The following is a 13,397-nucleotide window of genomic DNA, read 5'->3' as shown; positions in this document are numbered from 1 at the left end:
TTTCTTTGGTTTAGATTGATCACAAAGTTTCCAACAATATTTCTAATTTTATTTTATTATCAAAGAAGCCAAGGCTTCATCAATATACCCTTCCGGTAGATATTTTTTCTTTCTACTGCCTGCCCAATTATCCAGTCTCATGTATAACTTCTTTATATCAGATCTCGCTTCATTTGTCTTTTGTCTATAATATACTCCATTTTACTTTTTACTATAAGCCGCTTCTCTTTGTTTCTCGCATTTTGATAGTCCCTTCTAGAATCATTCATTCTACGTCTGCGCCATTTTCCTTTTTTTTTTTTTTTCAATTTTTTTTTTTTTTTTTAAATTTTTTTTTTTTTTTTTTTTTTTTTTTTTTTTTTACTAGTTTAATGTCATTATTAAATCACGGGACACTGTCAACATTTTTAATTGTCTTTTCCATAACGAGACACATATCCCCCCGTACTTTTGTTGAGTAATATTGTTAAATAATCATATTTCCTCCGTTCATGATCACTAGGTTCAAGTCTTCATATAGTATTGATTACTGAAGTAATTAATAGTTCTGCCTTAAAATCTAACAAATCGATATTATTTTTTTTTTCAGTTTTAATTCTTTCACAAACGGGATGACAGATGTTACTAACTTATGCACCGGTGACAAGCGACATGATTCCTCAACATGTACCTCTTGTACCAGGTAATGATCTTTATCAATAAAGACCAAGTCTAATATATGGCCACTTTCAGACGTTGATTTATTAACCATATTCATAAAATCAAATTAATCTATCATATCAATAAATTCCACTGTACTGTTAGTATTCATTATATCCGCCATTGGTTAAAGTCACCACAAATATAAATATTCACACTCACTGCATCTAATGACTACAAATATATCCTGAAGTCATTAATGAGAGTAATTATGCTTTGATTTGGAGTTCTATACACCACAATAAAAACACACATTCTGTTATTAATTTTACAACTTGTATTTGTTCATAGCTTTCATATATCACGGTAGGACAGACTTTAATCTTTGAATGGATTTGAAAAAAAAAAAAAATCCCTACTCACCCACCTCATTTGTCAAATCAAATATTGTGTAAAATGGTATATGTTATTGGAATCATCTCTATTTTTTCATTATCATAATCTTCTAACCATGTTTCGGTTAATGTTAGTAGGTCAAAACTTTCTTCACATTTTAAATCCCTATTTTCTATTGTGTTATTATCCAATATCCACCGATTGATTATTCAATACACCACATTTTATTTTCAATAAATCATTAACAGTAGCCATGGTCAGTATTACTCCAAGTCCTCTGAAGCTCAGCCATAAAGGTCAAACAGCATTTGCCACCAACTAAATGATTTACTTCAGGCTTATCAAATCGTGCATTACAGTCAACTCATGATTTTCACTAAATCTAGCAGTGTCGCTTATCACAATTTTTCTTGGCATTACAATCAGATTGTATATGTCCAGATCTCTTATGATAGTAGCATACCAATGTATGATATGTGTCTCTAATTGAATGCACACCCCCATTCCAATTTTACTTTGCCATGGTTCCTATTTATCCTCTGACTTCTGAATCTCATATCTATATGATCTGTGTACTACCTGGTACTGGTTCACTGGATATTATTTGTAGTTTATTCTTCACATCATTTATGGATTGTAAAGATTCATTTCTACCAATCAGTGTTTCAATAATTGTGTCGCTATTCACTTGTGGACATTACATATAATAAATTTTGGATTCAATTTATGCCTTTACCCTATCTACATTCTCCAATTCCTAAACTACCTCTTTTCTACTAGTTTCTTCATCAAAATTCAAGTTCATTTTCCCACATTTCGTAAGTTTGAGTAATTGATTTCAGCACCTTTTAATACCTGAGACACCTTATTCTTTTCGTCGACCAACTTCTCAATCTCTTCTGAAGATTCAAGTATTAATAAATCTTGATTAATTTTAATTTTCTTTTTCCTCTTTATAAGTTCTGACTACGAGTATACGAGTAGATCAGTCGGATCAGAGCTTGACTCGGCGATGACATACGCCACCTCCTCTTTCGTGGATTCACTCACCCCTGGTATTTCAGATTCCACTGCCATTATACGAGTATCATTCTCAATATCTTTTTTCACTCCAAGGAATGAGTTACACCATGGACATCCTTGGTGAATTATTTCTTTTAGTTCTATCATTTTTAAGGGCATATTCTGGCTTGCATGAATTACATAACCAATCCATTTTTTTTTATTGTCTTTTATTCCACTTAAAAAGGAAAATTTAATGTGAGCCCAACTTAGTTGCACACTAGTCTGTCGGCTCTGGAACTCTTCGGCGTGGCCCGGGAAACCCCACTGTTTACATATGTATTTAGCGATGACGCATAGCGATGTCTCACTGTTAGTTATAGACTTTTCTCGCTAGCATGCTACTCGCTTTTGGTACTTGCTAGCAAACTCGTGCGTATCCGTCACTCAAGGAAAGTTTTGCTGACGACTTTTTGGCTAGCGGCTAACGAAAACAAGAAAGCTTTCCACTGAGTATTCTCCTGCTATATTTACAAACGAGTTTATTATTGTTGTAGTCAAATTGAAGAAAATTTGAACACTGATTTCATATAACTTTTAATGTTTTAGTAAGTGTATGGTGACAATTAAAGGTAAAGAATAAAAAACTCACGTATTAACAGTAATATACACCCTCAATTCTATTTATATTTTATATTAAATCCCCAGGAATGATGGCTCATTTGAGCACTCGTGTAAGTAGTTGGTCTTCCCAGCAAGTTATCCACTTTTCTCGGTAGCAAATCAGTAGCATGCTACTCACTTTGGATACCAAAAATGAAAGTGACTAGCTAAAGCAAATAGTATGCTAGTGAGAAATGCCTAGGGTCAGTGAGTCTCGATAGCCGTTGAGGATGGAATCTGCCAGGTTTCAAGATCAATCAACCGGAAACCGACGTGTGGAGGTATGTCCCGATTTTTTTCCTGTTAATTCAGGAGCGAGTCAGGGGTGCGTCCTCGCTACAACAATTTTCAGCATCTACATGGGCTGGGTATTGGACAGAATTGTTAATCGATGTCGTTGCGGAACATCCATTGACAATGCGTCATTGACCTTGTTTTTGCCGATGGTGCTTTACTTCATTCGGAATCGTTGGAGGTCCTTGTTGCCCCCCCTCGCGTCACTGCGATATTCATGTAGGAGAACTAACCTCCAAATCTTCAAGTCGCTGCATGGTTGAGTCATGGGCACTAAATGCTGACCTGAAGAGGCAACTCCACATCTTTGGTTCCAGATGTTTTCGTGGAATCATGGCACATCGCCAGTGACTATGTATCAGACCAGCAGCTGCTTCGTGAGACTCAATTAAGGCATGTTACCAGCATAATTTATGAACGTGAGGACCCGTCCACACTGAGTCTCATGTTTTGCCAACATGTTAGTGGTGGTGTTGATTGTACTGTTAACTACGTCTACAGGGACATGTCGCACGCCTCCCTGAGCCCGGTCCCCCTCACAGGGTGACATTCACAAGAAACTTCCTTTGATGGAAGAAAGGAAGGGGCATCCACAGAACTCATGGCTAGGCAATCCCGCACCTGCCGAGAGTTGTTTAAAAGTACCAAGAAACGCGGTCTTCTTTAAAGATATACCAAATCAGAATTGCACAGAAGAAGACATAGTCCAATCTAGTATAAAAAACGATATTTTTTCAAGCTAAATTTGATAGGTAGAGCAAGAATCCCACAAGCGTAACTCAATTCCTCTATATTACACAGTTAAATATACCCTCGTACGCATGCAAACACGCGCACATGTATGTACGGGATAATCTATTCTAGAATCCATTCAATCCATTCCGTACGTCCTTTATAGACTTTGTTCTGGTTATAGTCAGACGAGTTTGTTCAGGGATTGCATTACCCTTGGACAAGAAAGATGTGCTCAATGCGTTTTATTCCGGCTAACGTCAGGAGGTCTCCTGAGCTCATGAAACACTCACTGCATTTCGGGGCTCGAACTCCCTGTTCTCATAGATGTAATATGTTCGGGATTCGCAATAAAAACATGGTTTGAGAAACCGTCGGTCACCGACCTTCCCGACTATATCGATTGAGTGTGATTTCTGTATTCCATCTTTTTAGGATACATGACGTGGTTTAGTATGCATAGACTTTTTGATTTTACGTGAGTGATACCACTTGATGAAATGAGACCGATAATATAATTCACCCATAAGAAAGGCGACAAATGAAATTGTTGTAACTATATGGAAATATGTCTGATTTCTGCGTGTAAGTTTTATGAGAGAATATTAGAAAAATATCGAGGACAGTGGAGGAGGCCTTGGGAAAGTGGCAGCACGGCTTGACCAAACAGATCTATTTTTTTTTATCGAAAATTATATAAAAGAAATCAATAGAGTATATCAAGAAATCATATGCAGTATTCATTGACGGAGAAATTACAGAGTACCATGAGTGATGTTTTTTTTAGGGGGGAGGTAAGATATAAAGTAAGAAACTCATTCGAGTCATGAGGAGACATTATGAAGGGTGTCAAAGTCGTCAAAAGTCCAAGGAAACTGGTATACATCACTTCCGGAGGGTAGGCAGTTTGCTGTCGCCGCTTCACTTTGTTCTGTATGTGGATGCATGTCTGAGGAAAACATGCATTCATGAAGACTCACTGCACATAAGGAAACGACGCAGCATAAATCACAGAAGATCAAGAGTTGCTGTCAGAAGAATTACAGAAATGGAATAACGTAACGAAAGTAAATAAACAAAAACTGAAATAATTGTGTGAGATGAAAGAAGACAAAACATCACTATAAAAAAGTGGAATTAAAACAAACCAGCTCATTAAATTCTTTCAGGTGGAATTGAACAAACAAGAGCTGAGAGAAGAGCTTACAAAAACAATGTTGACAAGCAATACCTAGCCATGAATAAAAACAAGGTGGCAACTAAAGTCAAAATGGCTGTATGTACTAGAATATGAAGACTAATTCTGTCCTATGGCTCGGAACGTTGGACATTGTACTCCACAAATAAGAACAAAATGGAGGAAGTAGGGATGCCCGTATTCCGCCTAACGGGAGTAACGAGGAGTGATGAATGAGGAGTAAGGATGAACGAAGAGAGTTGAGGTCCTCTTCATACTAATATACATAGAAATAAACCAGCTGAGATGATGGACATGTGAGACGTATGGAAAAGCAAAATTATCCTCAGAAACATTATGCCTGGATGCCACAAAAAGGAAACCAGTAGGTTGACCGAGAAAGATATTTGATTGATGCAGTGACCGGAGCAAACGAGAGAAGAGGAAAAACAAAACATACAGAACCTTGAGGAAGAACAAATATTAATGATTTAGCAAGATACTTTGTATCGGTACTGCATCTAATCGTGAGATAATTAATTGATGGATAATTATATCACGGACTTGTTAAAGCGTAAATTTTAATTTGCCATTTTTTCCCGGCAGATGTTCACGATCTTAGAGCACGTGTGCGCACTGCTGTTGTCAGACACGGATTACGTAATTTCGTTGCTTCGTAGAGTGGACAAGTAACTCATCCCTATGGCAATTTGCATTCGAAGCCTGCTTGTCAAATAGCGAACATCTTTCCCCTTCCTCCGCGTACTTGAAGACGAAAGCGTGTGGTGGAACACATTCTCAGCTATTCATGTAACCGAAACCCGGGGGGATATCAGGACAACAATCTTCCTACGGCATACTCGCATATCTAGCCAGAATCGCTTGTGCTTAGGGCTGGGCAGACAGGGAGTTTGGCGAAAAGGGCAAATGACAGTTGCTAGTAGTCGCTAGACAAGCAAACATTAGAACCTCAGCTCAACAGAATAAGTTCCTATTATTTTTATTATTATTTCATGTTTTGATGTTTTTCAGTATTCAGTACATATTTGCTTTCAGTTTGTATTTACCCACATCAGTTTACCATGTCCGGTCTTCATTATTATTATTAGTTTTAGGGCGAGATGCCTTTCACATTCTCCCAAGCTTTCGGGTAGAACTGTGCCAAGTCGTGGAGGACAACAGCGTAGCAAGTGTGGTACACATTGACATATACCTCACACAGTACCACTTAAATTCTCAGCACACGAGTTTAATCCCTTCGCACTAAACAGCTTTTGTTCAGACTAACGCCAAAAGACTATATTATATTTAAGGGTTGAGAGCATCACAACAAACCCCATATCTTCGTGGACTGGTTTTGCAAATTGGACTGTGCGTGGTAGAGGAACTAACACACGAGGAGAATTTTTAATTTTCAGACACTTCGCCGTCTCATGTTCGTAGATCTTGCTGGGATGGAGCATACTGATTGATTTACGTTTCGCACCAAGGTCCTTCAAGACGAAACATTAAGAAATTAGATACCTAATAATATCTTCGCCTTAGTCCCATTTGCCATCAAAGTCCAATAAACAAATTTTCCCCAAGAGAATATTTTTAGAGGTTGAAATTACACCCCAGAAAAAACAATAGGGCGTTTAGTATTTTTTCCTTTATACTTTCAGTGTATTTGCATATTTTACAGATTAGCAAACGACCAAACCTACAAGACAAGTCAGACCAAGGAAGGCTTCGATCAATCAGAATCACTTCGATTTCACCCACGAGCTGAATGATATTGTCCAGATTGTTCAACTCCACTGGGATCCCGACAATAACGCTGACGCGCTGACTCGTCAGTGTAGATGGCTGCAACCGACAGAAGGTGGTAATGAGCTCTTGGTCGCAAGATAAGAGAACAGACTGGGGAGCCATACTGATTACCAGTATGAGATTTAAACGAGGGTACCCACGCCATGGGTATCATATCAATTGCGTGTAAAGAGGCTGAGGGCCAGTGGTTCAAGCGCTTGCTTCGCATTCTGAGTCGTGAAAACGAGGTTTTAATCATTCAATTTTACTTGAGCCAGGCGCATGCATGTTTTCGAAAATTCTCCACGCCAGTACGGAGCATCAAGGGAAGTGGGAGGGGAAATTTCTGCAAACATGGATAAAAAAGGTCAATATTTGGAGAATAGTTTTTCAAAAATTTCATCTCTAGACAACGGTCACGATTTTTACTCTTTATATAAAAATTTTCTTAAAATCTTAGCACTACCTAACGTAACCAACTGTAACCTAACCAGTTCTAACCTAACATTTTCCCAATTTTATTTCGATATTTTTTGGAATACAAAAATTCGAAAAGTGACTATGGCGTGAGACATAATTTGCGACAGTTATTTACAAAGATGAGATATATTGTTTAGGTTTACGTATGACGCATGTGAGGGAAAATTCGTTGCACATGTTCATTTTCTGAATACGGAAGAAATAACGAATAAATAAACGTAATGAAAATGAATAAATGAATGGCAACAGAGGATTGGTGATTCTGGGTTCAAGGTGTTCAAGATGAAATTATTATAATGATAATGGTAATAATAATGATAACAATAATAATAATAATAATAATAATAATAATAATGATGATGATGATGATGATGATGATGATTATAATAATAATAATAATAATAATAATGATGATGATGATGATGATGATGATGATGATGATGATGATGATGATGATGATGATGATGATGATGATGATGATGATGATGATGATGATGATGATGATGATGATGATGATGATGATGATGATGATGATGATGATGATGATGATAATAATAATAATAATAATAATAATAATAATAATAATAACAATAATAACAAAAATAATAATGATAATAATAATAATGATAGTACTGCCACTACTACTACTACTACTGCTAATGCTAATAATACTAATACTAATAATACTAATACTGATAATACTAATAAATAATAATACTAACAACAATACTAATACTGATAATACTAATTAATAATACTAACAACAATACTAATAATACTAATACTAATAATACTAATACTAATACGAATACTAATAATACTAATAATACTAATAATTACTACTACTACTACTACTACTACTAATAATAATAATAATGACAATAATAATAATAGTAACAATGATGATAATAAGATTAGAATAATAACATCTCCAGTTCAAGGTCGGCAGTTTTTCAGTGCGCAAACCTATGCAACTCAAGGAATGCCCAAGCTCTGCAGAGAGAGTTCACTGTCAAGTTCAAGCTCCGCCTCATAATTCACAGTCTCCGATTTCTGAGCTTTTGAGTATTAGTTGTTTCAAGTTTATGATCCTCGCTGTCAGGGGAGGCTTGGCACTGGCATCATTATTTGGGGAAGAAGTTTATTTCACTTGTGTGTAGGTGATCAATCTTGCAAATGAAATGACGTTTACGCTTTTTATTTTTCCTTTCTCAATGAGACGTGAATATCGCAACTGTTTGAATTACATCGATGGAAAACTTCCATTTTACTGGTCGTGGAGTAAGCAGGCATTACTGTATGTCCTGTAGCAAACAGATGCGATTCTTGTAAGGGATTGAATAAACAGTCATCGACTACGCAGCTTCTAACGCGATGAAATGCAGAAGGTGGTTGTTGACACACTCCATTCACGATTAGAATCGCATGAGGACAGAACTCCAAAGGACAGGAGCACCGAATGCAACTCTAAGTAATGGGGTTAGTGATTGGAACCGCCGGGGCCATACGCGTCACAGTGCAACACCATCAATGCTGCAGTCAGTATCACCCCAGCTAGCGTGTGTGTAAGACGTGTGGGAGAGCGGTTCTGCCCCGCCACTGACGCCCCAGACCACTAACGGACAAAGTACGTACTTTGCTCTAATCCTGTGGTCCGGTCGGAGGACGCTTTCATATCCGTGGGGCGCAAAATACGTGTTTATGGTGTTGTTACGCTTATGGTTATGTTATATGTTGTCTAAAATATCCTAAGGACTCCCATCCTTGTGGTGATGTGTTACAGTGCTGTGCATTCAAGACTAAGGTGAGTAGAATTGTTTTGATAATCATAATGCACGCCGTTGCAACTCCTGGATTGTTTATGTGTAGTAGCTGTCAGACATTCCTCAAGGTGTTGTCATGTTTGTAGTAATATGCTAGAGTATTCTGAAGCTCATTAGAACATGCTTCATGGATGGTGTTATTTTTTCAATAATCATTATTGTATAATTTCGCGGAACCAGTGAAGCGTTGATGCCCCTAAACGGAAGTTTATTTATTTTATTTTTATTTATTTACTTTTGTTTTCTTTAATTGGCTGGTTATGAAGCCTTCTTCCTGTCTCTAAACAGTTCAGCATCAGGGTCCCAATAATGTTAGCCACTACCCGGCGTAGAACGGGGCACGTTACACTGGTATTACGGATTATCTTGTGATGGAGCGTAACAATGGTGAAGTGTAAATTGATGTTCGACGGGCTAGAACTGGCAAAGAAATGAGCATCGATGCTTTATACAGTTTGCGGTACTTATATTGTGGAGAATATTATGGCTTCCGAAAAATTTCCTCACCCCTTTTAATACATAATACTGACAGTGTAAGTTTAATCTAGGTGAAATTACAACATTCACATATAAAACAAAAAACTATATACTTGTGATCGGCAGGGGCTCATCGAACCCAGAAAAGTACAATTATTGCACAAACCATCATGTCTTTGTTGAATATTGTAATAATTATTTCAATTCTAATATATATTTTTTCATATCTTACTGTGTTCAATGGGCCACTTGGTTATTTTCTTCGTCTCTTTTCTGGTGGTGGTGATATGTGCGTCGGCTTCGGGCGTGGGATGAGTTATGAGTATGGGGAAAGAGGAAAGGATAATGGTATTTGTTGAGGGGAGACTGATTCAGAACGCGTCCCCTCACTAGTTTAGCACACGCTTTGTCGTGTTTCCACTTTATACTATCGTGTTTATATGAGGTCTATGATTGGGGGTAAATTTTATATCACTCCCCAATCACGAATCACAACACCTCTGGTCAGTTTCAAATAATTTCCTGAACAGCATAAAAAGGGGCCCGAACGCCTAGTGACCTTTGACTTCTCGTTGCTAAAGGTCTATGGGAGGTACAACTTCACATCTGAGGTGAAAATGTTGCACCATGTGCGCAATAGATAACCTTCATACATGGGAAATTAGTGATAAGTAACACACCAGAACCAACACTCTAGACCAGTGGTTCTTAACCCCAGGGTCGCGACCCAAATTTGGGTCGCCAAGCCATTTTATTGGGTCGCTAAGGGTTTGCAGAAAATAATTATTTTCCCACTACAAATATATCATAATTATATACTGTAATGATTAAAATACATGATGCCTAGTTTTAGAATTCTAAGCAGACCATGATTAAATAAAAATTCCAAAGCAGAAAATTTATTTGTAGGCTTGGGTCGCGATGCTTGATTTGTGCAAAATTTTGGGTCGCTGCCAAAAAAGGTTAAGAACCACTGCTCTAGACGGAGAAGTCACCAGGTGGTAAATTTCAGATGTGGGTGCGTTACCTCCGGTCAGGTAATGCGTTACCGCCGGTCATGTAGTGCGTTACCGCCGGTCAAGTAGTGCGTTACCGCCGATCAGGTAGTGCGTAACCGCCGGTCAGGTAGTGCGTTACCGCCGGTCATGTAGTGCGTTACCGCCGGTCAAGTAGTGCGTTACCGCCGATCAGGTAGTGCGTAACCGCCGGTCAGGTAGTGCGTTACCGCCGGTCAAGTAGTGCGTTACCGCCGATCAGGTAATGCATAACCGCCGGTCAGGTAATGCGTTACCGCTGGTCAGGTAATGCGTTACCGTCAGTCAAGTAGTGCGCTACCGCCGGGCAGGTTGTGCGTTACCGAAAAATCTGCGTATATGTATATACATATACACATACGCAGTAACGCGGACCGCTCTAAGGAAATGATAATTAATCGGTTACGAATTGACGGAAATGTACCCCAGATTTTTCGGTAACGCATTACCGGTCCGACAGTAACGCTCTCAGCTGACTAAATTTAAAGAAGATTAATGAAAAATATATATTGGTAAGAACATTTCTGGGGAGTGTAGTGGATCATGCTTGGTCCTATGACGTAGAGTCCCTTACATAATGTTTTATAAAAATCATAGATATACTGTATAAACAAAAATTATAGGCCTCTCAATTTAAATGGAAAACAATTTAAACGGAAAAAAGTAAAGTTGCATAATTCGTTATTTAATGTTTTTACATACTAAGCATTCTAGAATACTGATTTCATACAGCTTGATATGATTAATTGCTGTATCTCAATATTAATCCTAAATCTACAACTATCAATTCACTAAATTGAATGATATCGTAACCGCAGATGTCTATATTAATCTGCCGGGATTTATTCCCGAATTATGTAATGATGGATAGTGGAGTGGAGGAAGGGTCACGCAGTTGGCAGGGGACACGTGTTCGCATTGTGCTCCATATAAATAACGTTATACTCTCTCTCTCTCTCTCTCTCTCTCTCTCTCTCTCTCTCTCTCTCTCTCTCTCTCTCTCTCTCTCTCTCTCTCTCTCTCTCTCTCTCTCTCTCTCTCTCTCTCTCTCTCCGCTAACTTCTCAGATTCAGATTTCTTCGATTCGAATGCTGATTCATATTTCTTCGTCTGATCCTCCGATTTCTAATCTTTGAGCTTTAGTCGTTTTAAGTTCAAATGAGCCTCGCTGTCAGGGAGTGTAGGTGTTTACTCTAAAGATTCACACGGTAATATTTCCTCTTTGACTTTGGCTAATTCAGTTTCTCTATTCCAACACGATAGCTTGAAACTGCTTCACATCATTCTTTTTTTGCTTGTCTGAATGACCAACCTCGGGAGTTAGGTTATGAGAAAAAACATCTTGTTTGATGTGCACATCCTACAAGAAATTCAAATTCCTCTCACCGGTTCCTACTGACTACCCTTATTCATCAGGGTATATAGAATAAAAAAGAGAAAATCGCCATTTCTATTCTAGTTGAGGACGAAACCTTGATTGCATCGTGAAACTTTGTGGAATCAACAAAGGTTTTGTCGGTATTTGCTATCCTTAAACAGTTCTGTTAAACCCACATTTTTCCTAAGTGGGAGACATCATTTAAGGGTTGGGAATTCAGTAACATTACCTGGTAGTGTTTAGTATTTTGACTAATATTCAGCGCTTTTATCCTTGGGGACAATACCGCACCCAAAAATTGAGTCGTGGAGGTGACGAAGGAAATATTTATTTGAAACAGCAGAACAGAAGGACAGTAGAAGTTGAAAGTGATCAGCGTTCTTTGAATAGAGACTGTTCTCTAATATGACAAAAGAGTGCTGAGTGACTTGTTCCGTAGCGATGTCACTAAGTCCATAAAACATTGACTGCATAAAACAGTCTCTATATTGGGCGGCCTTACCTTATTTTTATCTTCTATATGTTTAATACTGACCCAATAACTGACAAGTCTAGTCACGACACATACATAAAAGAGGACAAAATAAAAAAAAATGTCCCTATTTACCCAGTTACATTCAACATAAGCTCTGATATACCCGATGTGGAGTTGAGCCCAGGGCAGAAATAAAAGATGTTGGCAGGACTTTATGAGTTAAACTGCGGTGATGAAAGCAAAATCTTCGTGAGGACCCGGGACAACGGCGTCTCCTCTGGATACAGAGCCAGCTGGGAGGATGATTGGAGCAGGGACAGCTGCAGTGGAGGCACGACCAACAGCCACATCTACGTACGCACAGCAACAGCTTTGATGTAGGCAGGGGCGGATAGTAACGGCTATGATAGTAGCGGCAGGACAGCAACTTGGTAACTCTTTAAGGAATCACGCTTTGTCGTCATGCATTCGAGTTTGAACAGGTCGCGATACTTCCCCCCGTGTCTTCAAATTATGACGCTTTCTAATGTGGTAATGAATTCGCAGTACTTCGGGACCTTACAGCAGTACTAATGAATACACTGAGAATCAAATCACATTTTTCTCAGATATAGAACCACAGATGTATAAATGTCAGCTAGTAGCACTGTTAGAAGTTACGTGACTGACAACGCTCTTGGATTTTCCACATATTCGGATAGAGGCACATCCGTAGCTGATGTTGGTGAAATGACAGATGAATTTCAGTTATTGATTAACTAGAATCCGTATAGAGGAGACTGACCAAAATGATACATGGGCTTAGAAATTTACCTTACGAAGACAGACTTAGGTACCTTGACTTACATTCTGGAAAGACGTAGAGTGCAAGGTGATCTAATACAGGTATTCAAATGAGGTCATGCAGACAAGGTCACCACTTTAAGAAGCAGGGGAGGACTCTTAGTAGTGGGTTAAAATTGGACAAATTTAGATTTAAAATGGAAATAGGCAAGATCTAATTTTAGTAATTTACCAATAGAGCGGTCAGGGAATG

The 13,397-nt window shown here is 38.3% G+C and overlaps 1 protein-coding gene across 5 annotated transcripts in view; it reads left to right on the top strand.

The window, feature by feature from the left end:
- The first annotated feature begins 8,716 nt into the window (after window positions 1-8,716).
- LOC143017416 (carbohydrate sulfotransferase 1-like) overlaps window positions 8,717-13,397 on the top strand; it is an 89,579-nt gene continuing 84,898 nt past the window's right edge. For 2 of the 5 annotated variants that reach the window (XM_076206607.1, XM_076192414.1), the window contains exon 1: window positions 8,723-8,978. The gene's annotated coding sequence lies outside the window, so the exon portion shown is untranslated. Of the gene's footprint in view, window positions 8,979-13,397 lie in introns of all 5 variants that reach the window. The other 3 variants (XM_076199449.1, XM_076185463.1, XM_076179222.1) reach the window with 3 other exon arrangements.

The sequence above is a fragment of the Oratosquilla oratoria genome, chromosome 1, assembly GCF_046742065.1.
Source record: "Oratosquilla oratoria isolate Oo_2021 chromosome 1, ASM4674206v1, whole genome shotgun sequence".
Lineage (NCBI taxonomy): Eukaryota > Metazoa > Arthropoda > Malacostraca > Stomatopoda > Squillidae > Oratosquilla > Oratosquilla oratoria.
This window is presented reverse-complemented; position numbering and strand designations above follow the sequence as displayed.